At 36.0% G+C, this 16,786-nt stretch overlaps 1 long non-coding RNA gene across 1 annotated transcript in view; it reads right to left on the bottom strand.

Annotated features, from left to right (window-relative positions):
- Window positions 1-2,852: 2,852 nt before the first annotated feature.
- Window positions 2,853-16,786, bottom strand: part of LOC104006913 (uncharacterized) — a 505,712-nt gene continuing 491,778 nt past the window's right edge. Inside the window, exon 6 of the long non-coding RNA XR_010158107.1 lies at window positions 2,853-3,057. This is a non-coding gene — a long non-coding RNA (uncharacterized LOC104006913). The remainder of the gene's footprint in view (window positions 3,058-16,786) is intronic.

Below are 16,786 nucleotides of genomic sequence, written 5' to 3'. Positions count from 1 at the left end.
TAATTTTTATCTAAACTTTTCTGAAGGGACAAATGGTACCAAACTATTAGCTAGACTTTGTTTTTGTGGTGGTGTTATAGTAGTAGCCTTATTGTTGTATATTTTCCAGCATATCATCTGATACCTTTGGAATAAATTAAAATAGAAGAAAATACATGTATAGAGTAATTTGGAGGAAAAGGAGTTTTGGAGTTTGACACACTTAAATTATTATCTTGACTCCATCACTACCTAGGTTTATGATCTTTGACATGTTATTCAAAGTTCCCCAACCACAATTCCTTTAAAGACAATAATTGGAACTCACACAATGACTAAGAGTATTGTTATTTATGTCATTACTCTAAGGACAGTGCCCAACTGTAAGCTCTAATAAATATTTATGATTCACCTTACTTTATAGATAATATTATTAATTAGGTGTGATTTGATATATGGAACTAGTTGAGTTGAACTGCGGAGGGGAGCTGTGTGAATATTCCCCTGAGGCTAGGATGTTAGGGATCCTGGAGAGGTGACAGCAAAACAGTCTTCTGCTAATTGTCTTTTTGGATTCACATCACATATTCACTGACATTGGAGCCTTGTTAGCAAAAGACCAGGATATTCAAACACATCTGGTGCCTTGCAAACTGCCATCACTTCAAGCTAGACCTTCTGAAAGCAGATGGGAAAATGATCAGAGACACTAAGAATTTAGTCTATAGGAATTTTTTCTGCCATTAGCCAGGGTTCTGAACCTTCTGAGTGTCTTGATGATTTCCAGAGAAAAGATCTTGGAAGGCCTTAATCCCAGTAAAAATGTTGGACAAGATCTCATAGATACTGGAATTTACTTAAATGGTTTGAGGCTGGGGAGTCATATGGTCAGCAGGGGCCTGCTGCAGTATGACTGATGCAATTGGCTGAATGTGAGTGACTCACAAGTAAGTTAAACAGCAGAATTAGTTATGGTGCCACTAATAGGAGACAAAAATAAACAGCACTCTGTATTTTGAGACTGGATTTCTAGAAGAAAGGTGGTATTATTGACATAAATAAAGGAGCTCAGATGAGGAGAGATTATGTTTAAAAATTATGTTTGTTTATAAAATATTTATTTTGTAGAAAAGATGGTGGACAGTCAACTCTCAAAGGAGCTTGGGTTTATCAGAAAATGTCTTAGTAATCAATTACAGGACAGAAGGACTTTTACCAAGAAAAATTTCTTATATAAACTCATAATTGTTTTTAATCATAAAATAAGTCACATATATTTTTATTTAAATGCTAATGGATCAAATTCTAACATTATTCAATAATTATTATTCTTTATTTTGTTTATAGCCAAAGGAAGATTAGACTTTTTTTACCTTTGGATCACATATATCACATTTAATTTTTTAGGTATACTGACAGCTGCATAATCCTTAAGCATATAATGCATTAGGTCAGGGTGTTAAATATGATTTTGAAAGCAGTAATATTATACAATATTATTTTTGAGATGTCAAAAAAATTAAAATGATCACATAAATGCTTTTTGTAGTATCTAAAAATAAAACCACACAGGCTTTCACAGGATGAATAAAATTCATTACATATTTTTAATAAAAAGCACTTCTATTATTTTATCAATTTTTATTGTTAACAAATAATTGTATTGGCACTTTCTGACATGTTATATCTATAAAAAGTCAGTATGCTATAATAATTGAATTATGATTATAGATTTCTAAATGCCAATTATCATTTTAATATTTCATTTCTAATGAATATTAAGTCATTATAATAAGACTAAGTATTCCTTCGATGTGTTATTTTGAACATGATTATCACTGAATAGTTAATTTTTTAATTTGGCTTTCTTTTTAAAATTTCAACTTTTATTTTAGATTCAAGGGGTATTGTTTATTACATGAGTATATTGTGTGATGCTAAAGTTTTGTTACATGAATATATTGTATGATGTTGAGGTTTGGGGTATAAATGATTCCATCACCAGGTAGTGAGACTAGCACCCAATAGTTTTGTGACCTTTGCTTCACTTTGTTCCTTCTCTAGTAGCTTCCAGTGTCTATTCTTGCCATACTTCTGTCCATGTGTACCTGTTTTAGGCCATTCTTGAGTTGTTACAAAGAAATATCTGAGGCTGGGTAATTGATAAAGAAAAGAGGTTAAATTGGATTACAGTTCTGCAGGCCATATAAGCATGGCACCAGCATCTGCTCAGCTTCTGGTGAGGGCCTCAAAAAGCTTACAATCATGGCAGAAAGTGAAGTGGGAGCAGGAAAATCATGTGGTGAAAGCAGGAGCGAGAGAGAGAGAGAGAGAGAGAAACAAAGTTTGAGAGAGAGAGAGAGTAGGGGAGGTGCCACACACTTTAAACAATCAGATCTAACAACAACTCAACAGCACAAGAACAGCACCAAGTCTTAAAGGATCTGCCCACATGACCAAAACATCTCCCACCTCGAAAATTGGGATTACATTTCAACTTGATATTTGGGTGATATGATATGATATGATTTGGGTGGGGACAAATATCCAAATATCCAAACTATTTATTCCACCCCTGGCTCCCCAAATCTCGTGTCCTTCTCACATTACAAAATACAATTATGCTTTCCCAATAGTCCCCCGAAGACTTAATTTATTCAAACATTAACTCAAAAGTCTAAACTCCAAAATCTCACCTGAGATAAGGCAAGTCCCTTTCACCCATGAGCCAGTAAAATCAAAACAAGTTATTTACTTCTAAGATACAATGGTGATATAGGCATTAGGTAAACATTCCCATTCCCAAATGAAGAAATCAGCCAAAAGAAAGAGGCTACAGGCCCCATGCAAATCTGAAACACAGCAGGGCAGTCATTAAATCATAAAGCTCCAAAATAACCTCCTTTGACTCCATGTTCCACATCCAAGATACACTGCTGCAAAGAGTAGGCTCCCAAGGCTTTGGGTAGCTCCACCCCTGCAGCTTCATAGAGTCCCCGAGGGTGATCTCACAGGCTGGAGTTTTCTGTTCCTGTGTTAATTCACTCAGGATAATGGCCTCTAGCTGCATACATGTTGCTGCAAAGAACATAATTTTGTTATTTTTTATAGCTATGAAGTATTCCATGGTGTATATGTACCACTTTTTTAAAAAAAATCTAATACACAATTGATGAGCACCAAGATTTATTCCATGTCTTTCTTACTGGGAATAGTACTGTAATAAACACACAAGTGTATGCATCTTTTTAATAAAATAATGTATTTTCTTATACCCAGTAGTAGGATTGCTAAGTCAAATGGTAGTTCTGTTTTAAGTTCCTTGAGAAATCTCCAAACTGCTTTCCACAGTGACTGAACTAATTTACATTCCCACCAACAGTACATAAGCATTCCTTTCTATGCACAACCTTGCCAGCATCTCTTGTTTTCTGACTTTTTTTTAACTAAAAAGCCATTGTGATGAGTGTGAGATGTTATCACATTGTGGTTTTGATTTGCCTTTCTCTGATGATTAGTGATGTTAGGCATTTTTATACGTTTATTGGCTGGTTGTATGTCTTCTTTTGAGAAGTGTCTGTTCATATATTTTGCCTACTTTTTAATGGGATTATTTGGAGTTTTTTTGCTTGTTGAATTATTTAAGTCCTTTATAGATTCTGGATATTAGACCTTTGTCAGATGCCTAGTTTGCAAATATTTTCTCTCATTCTGTAGATTGTCTGTTTATTTGTGGATAGTTTATTTTGCTGTTGAAAAGAAACTATCTTTGCTGAAGCTCTTTGGCTCTCAGTTTAAGTAGATCCTACTTGTCAAATTTCGTTTTGTTGCAATTGCTTTTAAGGACTTAGTCATAAATTTCTTACCGATGCTGGTATCCAGAATGGTGCTTCTTAGGTTTTCTTCTAAGATTTTTATAATTTGTAGTCATACATTTAAATTGTTCATCAATTTTGGGTTCATTTTTGTATATGATGAAAGGTAGGGTTTGAGTTTCATTCTTCTGTATATGGCTAGCCAGCTATCCCAGCACCATGTATTGAAGAGAGAGTCCTTTTCACATTTATTATTTTGTCAATGCTGTGGAAGATCAGAGGGCTGTAGGTGGATGGCTTTATTTCTGGGTTCTCTACTCTTGGGGCCTCCAACCCTTAGGCCACAGACCAGTGGGAAGGAGGTGAGCAGTGGGTGAGCCAGCGAAGTTTCTTCTGTATTTACAGGACTTTCCCATCACTTGCATTCCTGCCTGAGCTCTGCCTCCTGTCAGACCAGTGGCAGCATTAGATTCTCATAGGAGCTTGAACCCTATTGTGAACTCCACATGCAAGGGATCTAAGTTGCAAGCTCCTCATAAGAATGTTATGCCTGATGATTTGAGGTGGAACAGTTTCCTCCAGAAACCATCTCCCACTCCCAACCCTGGTCCATGGAAAAAGTGTCTTCCTTGAAACTGGTCCCTGGTGCCAAAAAGTTTGGGGACTACTGCTCTACTCTGTTCCATTGATCTGTATGTCTGTTTTTATAACAGTACCATGCTTTTTTGATCATTGTAACCTTATAGTATAGTTTGAACTGAGGTAATATAATGCCTCTAGGTTTGTTCTTTTTGCTTAGAATTGGTTTGACTATTTGGGATATTTTGTGGTTTCATATGAATTTTATAATAATATTTTCTAATTTTGTAAAAAATGGCATTAGTAGTTTGATAGAAATAGTGTCGAATCAGCAGATTATTTGGACAATATGGCCATTTCAACAATATTGATTCTTCCGATCCATGAGCATGGAACATCTTTCCGTTTGTTTGTGTTATCTATGATTTTTTTCATCAGTATTTTGTAGTTTTCCTTATACACATTTTTTACATCTTTGATTAGGTGTATTGCTAGGTATTTTTTGTGGTTATTGTAAATGGGATTGTATTTTTAATTCAATTTTGGAACTCAATATTGGTCTGTTCAAGGCTTATTCCTGATTCAATCTTGGGAGGTTGTACATTGCCTGGAATGTATTCATTTCCTCTAGATTTTCTAGTTTGTGTACACAGAGGTGTTCATAATAGTCTCTGAGGACCTCTTGTATTTCCGTGGGTCAGTTGTAACGTCACCTTAGTCACTACTGGCTGTGCTTATTTGGATCTTCTGTTTCTTTGTTAATCTAGACAGTGATGTATCAATCTTTATCCTATCAAGTAACCAACTTTTGGTTTCATCGATTCTTTGTATGGATTTTTTGGTCTCAATTTTATTCATTTCTGCTCTGAATTTAGTTATTTCTTTTCTTCTGCTGGCTTTGGGATTATTTGCTTCTTGTTTCTGTAGTTCCCTATGTATGATGTTCAATTATTAGTTTGAAATCTCTCTATCTTTCTGAGGTAGGTGTTTGGCACTACAAAGTTTCCTCTTAACACTACTTTTGCTGTAGCTCAGAGATTTTTATATATTGTTTCTGTTTTCATTTGTTTTAAATAATTTGTTGATTCTTGCCTTAATTTCATTGTTTATCCAAAAGTCATCCAAGAGCAAGTTGTTTAGTTTTCATGTAATTGCATGGTTTTGGGAGACATTCTTAATATTGATTACTGTTTTCATTCCACTATGGTCTGAGAATATGGTTGATATGATTTCAACTTTTTGAATTTACTGGGACTTGCTTTATAGCCAAGCATGTGGTCAGTCTTGGAGCAGGTTCTATGTGCAGATGAGAAGAATTTATATTCTGTCATTGATGAGGGAAATATTCTGTATACATCTATTAGGTCCAATTGGTGAAGTGTTGAATTCAAGTCCAGAATTTATTTGTTAATTTTCTGCCTTGATGATCTGTCTAATGCTGTCAGTGTGGTGCTAAAGACCACCATTATTATTTTATAACTAAGTCTTTTTGTAGGTCGATAAGTAGTTGTTTTATCAATCTGGTTGCTCCAATGTTGGATGTGTATATATTTGGTATAGTTATATCTTCTTGTTGAATTAAACACTTTATTATTATGTAATGCTCTTCTTTTCCTTTTTTACTTTGTCCTTTTTTACTCTTGTTGATTTAAATCCTTTTTCATCTGACATAAAAGTAGTGACACCTGCTATTTTTAATTTTCTGTTTGTGTGATAGATCTTCCTCCAACCCGTTATTTTAATACTAATTGTTATTTTGTGTGAGATGGGTCTTTTGAATACAGCAAAAAGATAGATCTCCTTTCTTTATCCAACTTACAACTCTGTGTCTTTTAAGTGTAGCATTTAGACCATTTACATTCAAGGTTATTATTGAAATGTAAGGTTTTAATCATATTACAAGATGTTACCTGGTTGCTTTGCAGTTTCTATCATGTGATTGCTCTGTAGGGTCTGTGGCCTATGTACTTAAGTATGCTTTCATGGTATCAGGTATTGTTCTTTTGTTTCCATGTTAAAACTTCCTTAAAGATGTCTTGTAACGTTGGCCTAAGGGTAAGGATTTCCCCTAATGCTTGCTTGTTGGGAAATATTTTATTTCTGTTTTGCTTCTGAAGCTTAGTTTGGCAGGATATAAAATTCTTGATTGGAATTTTTTTTTTCTTTAGGAATGCTGAAAATATCCTCCCAGTCTCTCCTGGCTTGTAAGGTTTCTGTTGAGAAGTCTGATGTTAGCATGATTTAGTTCCCTTTGTATGTCATATGGCTTTTTTCTGCCTTTAAGATTTTTTCTTTAGCATTGACCTTGGACAGTCTGGTGACTATATGTCTTGGCACAAGTGTTTTCTGGATTTCTTGTATCTGAATGTCTACCTCTCTAGCAAGTTTAGGGAACTTTTATTTAATTATTCTCTCAAATATGTTTTTTAGGTTGTTTACTTTTTTGCCTTCTCTCTCGGGAATGTCAGTAATTCATAGATTTGGTCTCATCTAATCTCATATTTCTCAAAGACTTTGTTCATTTCTTAAATTCCTTTTGGTTTATTTTTGTCTGACTGAGTTAGTTTAAAAGACTGGTTAGATTTTTTGTGTGTTGACTTTCAGCCTTGTCTTGGATATTATTGCGTTTCTTTGTAATCCATGCTTGGAATTCTTTATCTGCTATTTTTGAGTTTTCTTTTTGGTTAAGGATCATTGATGAACAGCCAGTGTAATACTTTGCTGGTGTCACTACCTTCAGATTTTTCACGGTGCCATATTCTTGTGCTGATTTCTTATCATCTGGGGATGTGAGTAATTTTAATGGTTGTAATTATTTTCAGATGGATAGAATTTTTTTCTTTTTTTTCCCTGTAATATTTGTGGTTTTTTTTTTTTTTTTTTTTTTTTGAGATGGAGTTTCACTCTGTCACCCGGGCTGGCTGGAATGCAGTGGCACGCACGATCTTGGCTCCCTGCAGCCTCCGCCTCTTGGGTTCAAGCAATTCTGCCTCAGCCTCCTGGGTATCTGGGATTACAGGCGCCCACCACTATGCCCAGCTAATTTTTTTGTATTTTTAGTAGAGACGCGGTTTCACCACATTGGCCCGGCTGGTCTCAAACTCCTGACCCCGTGATTCATCCGCCTCACCCTCCCAAAGTGCTGGGATTACAGACATGAGCTACCGGGCTCGGCCCATGTGTGTTTTTCTTTACCTTTCCTTCCCCCACCTCCCTAGGGGATGTGAATGTAGAGAATGTTGGGTAGGGTCTTTTGGCTTTGCTTCTAAAGTCCTATGCAATTTTTCAGTAGGTTTTGTAATGGGCTCTGCAGTTTGACCTATAATACAATAGATGGCTCTTTTGGGTAAGAGCTGGCTTTGGCCAATGTGACTGAGTATATATTTGACCATTGTTTACCAGGAGATGTTCTCTGTTGCCTAAGTCAATGGGCTGATCTGTGGAGGTCACAGTGGTCTGAGTTCCCTGCTCCTGCCCAGAGAGGTGGAGGGCAGAGATGGATGGGGCCAACCAGGCTGGCCCACCTACAAGTCCCCTCATGTCAGGTATGAGCACCAGCACTGAGGAGAATCCAGTAGGTTATAACCAAGTGCCCAGCAGTGTACCTAAGCATAGAGCTGGGAAACCTCTTTGGCCCCAAGTTCTCTGCCAGAGGAAGTGGGGACAGTCTAAACTTCTAATCTGAGAGAGTGGATGATCTACATACCTGGAGATATGTCTGGGTGTAGGGTAGAGAGGGCCCTACTTTACCATGGTCTCTGTATAGTGAGGGAGGGCCATCTCAGACTGCTAATTCAGGCAAGAAAATTCTCTGAATGCTTGGAAATATCCCTGGGTGTGGAAGAGAGCAGGCAGTGCTGCACCATAATCTCTGAGCAGGAAGTGTGAGGCAGCTCAGTCTACCAAGCAGTTGCTACCAATACCTGGAGTTCTGCCTGGGCATGGAGCAGAGAGGGGCCCAGATATAGTTAGGATCTCTCTCCCCACTAATATTTTATGTCAAATTATAATCCCCAGCGTTGGTGGTTGGGCCTGATGGGAGGTGATTGGATTGCGGGGGTGGTTTCTAATGACTTAGCACCATCCCCTTTGGTCACCACAGTGGATGAGTTTTTGTGAGACCTGGTTGTTTAAAAGTGCGTGGCAGCTCTCTCTATTCTTTCTTCCTCCTGCTCCAGCCATGTGAAGATTCCTGTTCTGGCTTTCCCTTCCACCATGAGTAAAAGCTCTCTGAGGCCTTTGCAGCCATGCTTCCTGTACATTCTACAGAACTGTGAGCCAATTAAACCTCTTATTTTAAATAAATTAACCAGTCTCAGTTATTTCTTCACAGAAATGCCAAAATGAACTAATACAGAAAATTGGTACTGAGGTGTGGGGCACTGCTATAAAGACACCTGAAAATGAGGAAGTGACTTTGAAACTGGATAATAGGCAGAGGTTGGAGTAGTGTGGAAGACTTAGAAGAAGACAGGAAAACGAGGGAAAATTTGAAACTTCCTGGAGAGTTGTTAAATTGTTGTGACCAAAATGCTGATAGTGATATGGACAATGAAGTCCAGACTGAGGAAGCCTCAGATGGAAATTACAGACTTACTGGGAATTAGAGCAAAGGTCACTTTTGTTATGTGTTAGCAAAGAATTTTGTAGCATTGTGCCCTAGGAATCTATGGAATTTTGGACTTGAGAATGATAATTTAGGGTATCTGACAGAAGAAATTTCTAAGCAGCAAAGTATTCGAGAAGTGTCCTGGCTTCTTCTAACAACCTATGCTTCTATGCATGAGCAAAGAAATTATCTGAAAGTAGAGCATATATTTAAAAGGGAAGAAGAGTGTATAAAAGTTTGGAAAATTTGCAGCCTGGCTATGCAGTAAAAAAGAAAATCTAATTTTCTGGAGAGGAATTTAAACATCTGTAGAGATTTGCACAAGCCTAAAGGAGCCAAGTGCCAATAGCCAAGACAATGAAAAAAAAAAAAAAGGCCTCCAAGGCATTTCTGAGATCTTCACAGCAGCCCCTACTATCACAGGCCCAGAGGCCTTGGAGGAAAGAATAATTCTGTGGGCCAGGCCCAGGGTCCCACTACCCTGTGGGGCCTGGGGACACTGCTCCTTGAGACTCAACCACTCCACCCCCAGCTGTGGCTCGATCGGGCCCAGGTACAGCTTGAGCTACTGCTTCAGAGGGTGCAAACTGTAAGCCTTGGCAGCTTCCAGGTGGTGTTAAACCTGTGGGTGCACAGAGTGCAAGAGTTGAGGCTTGAGAGCCTCCACCTAGATTTCAGAGCTTGTATGAAAAATCTTGGATATCTAGGCAAAAACCTAATGCAGCGATGGAGCCCTTAAGGAGAACCTCTACTATGGCAACATGGAAGGGCAATGTGGGGTTGGAGCTTCCACACAGAATCCCCACTAAGGCACTGCCTAGTGAAGCTGTGAGAAAAGGGCCACTGTCCTTCAGACCCCAGAATGGTATATCCACCAGCAGCTTAAATCCTCAGCCTGACAGAGCCATTGGCACTGAATGCCAGCCCATGCGAGCAACTGTAGGGGCTAAACCCTGCAAAGTCAACAGGGGCTGAGCTGCCTAAGGCTCTGGGAGCTCACCCTTTGCATGGAGTCAAAGATTATTTTGACTCTTTAAGGTCCCAGCACTTTGGGAGGCTGAGGTGGGCCCATCATGAGGTCAGGAGTTTGAGACCAGCCTGGCCAACATAATGAAATCCTGTCTTTACTAAAACTACAAAAAATTAACCAGGCGTGGTGGTGCATGCCTGTAATCCCAGCTACTCAGGAGGCTGAGGCAGGAGAATCACTTGAACCCAGGAGCCAGAGGTTGTAGTGATCCGAGATCGCACCACTGCACTCCAGCCTGGAAGACAGTGTGAGACTCTGCCTCAAAAAAAATAAATAAATAAATAAAAAAGACTTCATAACCACCCTGCTGGATTCAGACTTGCATGGGGCCTGTAGCCTCTTTCTTTTGGCTGATTTCTCTTTTGGTATGAGAGTATTAACTCAATGCCTATACTCCCATTGTTTCTCAGAAGTAACTAATTTGGTTTTTTGTTTGTTTTTATTTTACAGGCTCATGGGCAGAAGGGACTAGCCTTGCCTCAGATGAGACTTGGGACTTTGAACCTTTGAGTTAATGCTGGAATGAGTTAAGACTTTGAAGGACTCTTGGGAATTCATGATTGTATTCTGAAATGTGAGAAGAACATAATATTTGGAAGGGGTAAGGGGAGGAATGATCTGGTTTGCATCTTTTTCGCCACCCAAATCCCATGTTGAATTGTAATCACTAAAGTTGATCTGAGGTGTCCTTGAAGATTCCAGTGGTTTCCCATTTTGCTTCTTAAATTAAATCTCACAGGGTTGATCTTGCTATTTCAAAGAAGCTGCCATCTTGGAAAAAAAAATGAATAGTTAGTAAAGAATTCTTCTTATTGGGCAACTCGGACTTCAGAGTTGCTAATTTAACATGTTTTCAAACATAAAGCCATTTTAGATATTCAAATTGCTTCATTTTAATATGAATTTATCAGTTATAATTTTATAGCTCCATTATTTCTTAATGTCAAAACATTATCAGTGCAAAATAGAATTCATAATATGATTTTTTCAAAATTTCTATTGTTTAGAACAGATAAAAATTTACTATTAGTTACTAAATCATTTGCCATTAGAGAAATTTATAGTTGTTTCATCATTACAGATGAGAAAAAGAGGCCATCCCTGACCCTCCCCACAATACAGTAGACCTGAACAAGATGTTGACCCTGTACATTGAAGGTAACAGCAACCAGTGTATACACATGTTAAACCTTCATCACAACCAAAACAATGAGTGTATTCATCATCCAGAAGTTTCCTTAAGCCCCTTTGTAATCCTTCACCCTTGCCTCTCATTGTGTCATTCTCGATGCCCAGGTAAACACTGATCTGCTTTCTGACACCATGGCTTAGTTTTCATTTTCAAGAACTACATCTATGTCAAGTCATACAGTATACATTATGCTTATCTTTTTAAAACTAGTATAATTATGTTGTTGTATTAGCAGTTCATTCATTTACATAGTTGAGTAATATTCTTCTGCATGGATATACCACAGTTTCTTTATATGTTCACCTGTTTAAGGACATTTGATTGTTTTCAGTCTTGGGTTAACACAAATATAGCCATTCTGCACATTTTTGTATAAGTCTTTGTATAGACATATGCTTACATTTTTTTGAGTAAATACCTAGGAGTGGAGTGTCTGAATCATATAGTAAGTGTATGTGTAACATATAAGTAACATTGTAAAACTGTTTTCCAAAGTGCTCCTGCCATTTTGCATAAAAATCAAAAGAATAAGAGTGTTCTGCTTTGTCTACATTATTGCTAATATTTGGTATGGTCGGTATTTCTGACCCATTCTATTTTGTGTGTATTGGTATCTAATTTTTGTAATTGATGACTTCCCTAATGACAAGTGATGTTGTTTTTCAATTTCTATAAAATTTTGTATAGAATTGATATTATTTCTCCTTAAGTTTTTGGTAAAATACCCCAGTGAAGCCATATAGGTCGGGAGGCTTTCTTTGTTGTTATTTGTTTGTTTTGTTCTGTTTTCTTGTTTTTTTTTTTAATTGGAAAGTCTTTAAATTCAATGTCTTTAATAGAAAAAGGACTATTCAGGTTATCTCTATTTCGTGTTGAAAAAACTTTGTTAGTATTGCTTTAAAAAATTTTGCCCATTTTATCTACATTTTATTAGTAGTATAAAATTGTCCATAACATTTCTCTATTGACTTTTCAATATCTATAGATTTTGTCATAATCCCATCATTCTCATTGTTTGATAATCTGCTTTATTTTTTCCTGATAAATGTAGATTTATGTTATTAAATAAATTAACTTTCTCGAAGATCCAGGTTTTGATTTTATTTATTCTTCTCTGTGCTTTTTTTTCTGTTTCTACTTTATTTACTTTTATTCAGATCTTTATTTTTTCCCTTTGTCTATTTTTTCATCCTAATTTTTTAAAGATGGAAGTGGATGTCATTTGGGCCTTTGTTATTTCCTAATACAGAATTTAGTGTCAAAAATTTTTCTCTATGTACTGCTTTAGTTTCCAATAAATTCTGATATGTTGTAACTTCATTTTCATTCACTTCGGAATCTTTTGGATTTCACTTTTGACTTATTATTTGATCCACAGGTGATTTAAAAGTATATTGTTTTCTTTTCATATATGTTGGGATTTGCCAAATATCTTTCTGTTATCAATTTCCCATTTAGCTCCATTTTAGTGAGACAACATACTCTGTATAACTTAAATCCTTTTAAATTTACTGAGGCTTGTTTTATGGTCAATGTTAGTAAATATTCCATGTGCACTTCTACACAACATAAATCTTGTCATTTTGGGTTAGAGTATTCTAAAATCATTGATTATGTCAATTTTAGTGATAGTGTTGTTCATGTGTTCTATATCCGCCATGATTTTCTTTTTACTCTACTATTAATTATTGAGAAGAGAATATTAAAACTTTTACTATAATTATGGAATTATCTATTTCTCCTTATAGTTCTACCAATTTTCTCTTTATATATTTTAAAACTATACTATTAGTTGCAGAAACATTTAGGATTGTTATGCCATCTTCATAAACTGATGCTTTTACAATTATGAAATGATGTTCTATATCCTGAGTGATATTATTTTCTCTAGCATCTACTTTGGGGATAAAACACTAATACAGTGACTCTGGCTTTCTTTGGATTAATGTTATCATAGTACAACTGTTTACATCCTTTTACTTTCAACTTATTTATGTCTTTATATTTAAAATGAGTTTCTTATTAGCGACATATGATCAGGTTTTGTTTTTAAATCCAGCTAACAATTTTTGTCTTTTCATTATTTATTTACTTTTTATTATTTTATTATTATTTTTGAGACAGAGTGTCACTCTGTTACCCACGATGGAGCTCAAGTGGTACGATCGTGACATATTCCACCTTCAACCTCCCACCAGGCTCAAGCAGTCCTCCCACCTAAGTCTCCCAAGTAACTGGGACTACAGGAATGCCTTATCACACCTGGCTAATATTTTTTTCTCTTTTGTAGAGATGATGTCCCACTATGTTTCCCAGCTGGTCTCTAACTCTTGGGCTCAAGCGATCTTCCTTTCTTTGCCTCCCAAAATGCTGGGATTATAGGCATGGGCCAGCATGCTCAGCCAATTTCTGCCTTTTAACTTGGACATTTAGACCATTTTACACTTAATGTTATTGTTGATATTTTAAGATTGTCACTCATCTTGCTATTTTTACATTTTTTTCTTCTCTTTTTTCCTCTTTTTCTACTTTCATTTGGATTGAATTTGTGTGTGTGTGTGTGTGTATAATTTCATTTTATCTCCATTGTTTGTTTATTAACAATATTTCTTTTTTTAATTTTACTGACTGACTTAGGATTTGTAGTATAGGTCTTTAATTTATAATTTTTCCTTTATATTTTCCATGTTTCATTTTGGATAGTTTCTATTACTACATCTTTAAATTTACTAATCTTTTCTTTTGCAATGTTTAATCTACTGTTAATCTCATCAGGTATATGTTTCATGCCCATATTATAATTCTCATATTTATAAGTTTAATTTGGTTAGAGTATTCTAAAATCATTGATTATAGATTCAATGATTTTAAAATCAAGATTACTTTGTATCTTACATGTCTCTGCTAAACTTTTTAAACAAGTGGAATAAAATTACAATAACTGCTGCATATCCTTGTCTATTAATTCAAAGGTGTGAGTCAGTTCTCAGTTAGTTTTGATTGATCAATTTTTCTCTTCACTATGGCTTATACTTTCCTGTTTCTTTGCATACCTGGTAATTTTTATTAGATGCCAACGATTGTAAATTCTCTTTTGTTCAGTGCTAGATATTTTTATATTACTATAAATATGTTTGACCTTTGTTCTGGAAAAGAGTTTAGTTACTTGAAAATTGTTTGACATCTTTGGGCCTTCTGATTTTAGATTTCTTAGAATCAACATAAGATAAGCATTGTTTACTCCAGGGCTAATTCATCCCAGTTACTAGAGTCAGATCACATTGAGTCTAACCAATTCCCCATGAATTATGAGATTTTATAATCTGGCTAGTGAGAACAGGCACTGTTCCCAAACCTCTTTTCACTGAGATTTTTTACTATTGTTATCTAATTATTTTAGAATTTACTACCTGGCCTCAGGCAGTTTTCTCATATTCTGATCTGTACTCTGCTGAATACTTTAAGATGACATTTTGTAGATCTCCAGAATTACTTATCTGTGCAACATTTCCTCTCTTATATTCTCTCCTGTGACCTAGCCCTCTTGGTCTTCCATGACTCTTACTCCATCTCCTCAACTCAAGGAGTTCACCAGTCTCTTCTTGATTCCTCTTCTCTATGCCACAGCCTGAAAAATCTTCTCAAAATAGGCCAACTGTTGAACTCACTTTTTTTTCTGTCTCTCTTAGATCACTGCCCTTAATTGCCTGATGTTCAGTGTCTTCAAGACCATTGTTTTATCTAATTTTGTTCATATATTTTGTTTGCTTCAGCTGAGAGGGCTATTTGTTCTTTGTTACTCAGTATTAATCAGAAGTAGTTTTCCTAATTAAAAAAATAAAATTGATTATTTTGAATCCTCATCCTGATCTCACTTCAGCGTTTGACAAAACTGATAACCTCTTCTTGAAACTTCTTTGTATTTTAAAACCTATGTTCTTATTCCTAACTTTACATATTCTACCTCAGTGGTTTCTCCCACTTTAAAAACCCACAGGGCAATTTCTTTATTTGCCTGTCTTTACATAATAGCACACATCCCCCTTCCAAGTATTCTTTGACCTCCCCCTTTTCATTGAGTACCTTTACTTACTTCTGCATGCTCAATTTCTCATGAATTCTAACACAGGTCAAACCTTTCTCCTGGGGAATTCCAAATGACATCTTGCTTGGTAGGTCACCTCTAATGTATTATCTTTTCACCAAGCCTCCTACTCCCCCTTTGTTTATGTGCAAATCTATTTATATATTCATATGCTTTCCTATGCCTCCCGTGTTTCAAAAATATGTTGGTTCTCTTACAAAATATTGTACACAAAATATATTCTATGAATTTCTATGTACTTACAAGAAATATGCTGAATAGTTTTTGCAAAAGTAGGTATTTAGCAGTTATATAATTCATGAATAAAACTTGAATCACTTGACAGAATAAAAAACATTTCTATTTCTGACAGAAATAGACCCGACCTCTTACCTCAGGTAAGAGGTCAGGTCTAATTCTCCTAACATTGAGTATGGCCTGGTCTTAGTAAATTGCTACATCTAATAGCATGTGATAGAGATAGTCACGCATGATTCTTAAAGCTATATTAGGAAAGCACACGAAAACTACACTTTATTCACTGGAATGCTCCCTCTTGGAGCCCTGAGCCATCATATGAAACATGACTACCCTGAGACAACCATGCTATGAGGAACACCAAGCCACATGGCAAATTTTTCACATGGGGCATTCTGGCCAATAACTCCAGCTGAGTTCATTCTTTAAGTCACATAAAACCAGGCAACACAAATATGTGAAAAGAAGCCTCCAGATCTTTCTAGCTCTCAGCTTTTTGAATCACTCCAATTATTTAGGTCTTCACAGTTGTAGTACAAGATATTATGAAAAGGAGAGAAGTATCATTGTGCAATATATAAATTTTTGACCCAGAGGATCAGTAAATATAATAAAATAATCATTGTCTTATGCACTTAATTTTTGAATTTTTAAGGTAATATAATTGACATGACAACTTAAAAATATATTCAATAATATATACATAGACACACATAAATTTTTTTCCTGAAAGTTTGTATTATAATGTCAATTGCTATAGGCTGATAGCATGATGCCTAAATATTTTGTATCAAAGGTTGAATTGTCATAATCTGAATACCAAGCTCTTTGAATGTCTGGTTTACCTAGTGTTTCTAAGACTTTCCTAATAATATAGTCACTATGGGAATAATAAGTACAGATTTCCAGGATCTTATACACTGGGCCTGAGGTAGGTACAGGAAGCTGCATACTTAAATATTATAGGCATGTTTGGAAGTCATTGGTTCAATACTAAGATTTTGAGCATCAAAAACAGAAATTTTTAATCAAACTTCAATAGACCATGATATGGTTTGGCTCTGAGTCCCCACACAAATCTCACCTTAAATTGTAATCCCCATAATCCCCATGTGTCAAGGGCAGGACCAGGTGGAGGTAATTGAATCATGGGGGCAGTTTACCCCATGTTGTTCTTGTTATAATGAGTGAGTCTCAGGAGATCTGATGAATTTATAAGCATCTGGCGTTTCCCCTGCTT

This window comes from Pan troglodytes, chromosome 5 (assembly GCF_028858775.2).
Source record: "Pan troglodytes isolate AG18354 chromosome 5, NHGRI_mPanTro3-v2.0_pri, whole genome shotgun sequence".
Taxonomy (NCBI): domain Eukaryota; kingdom Metazoa; phylum Chordata; class Mammalia; order Primates; family Hominidae; genus Pan; species Pan troglodytes.
This window is presented reverse-complemented; position numbering and strand designations above follow the sequence as displayed.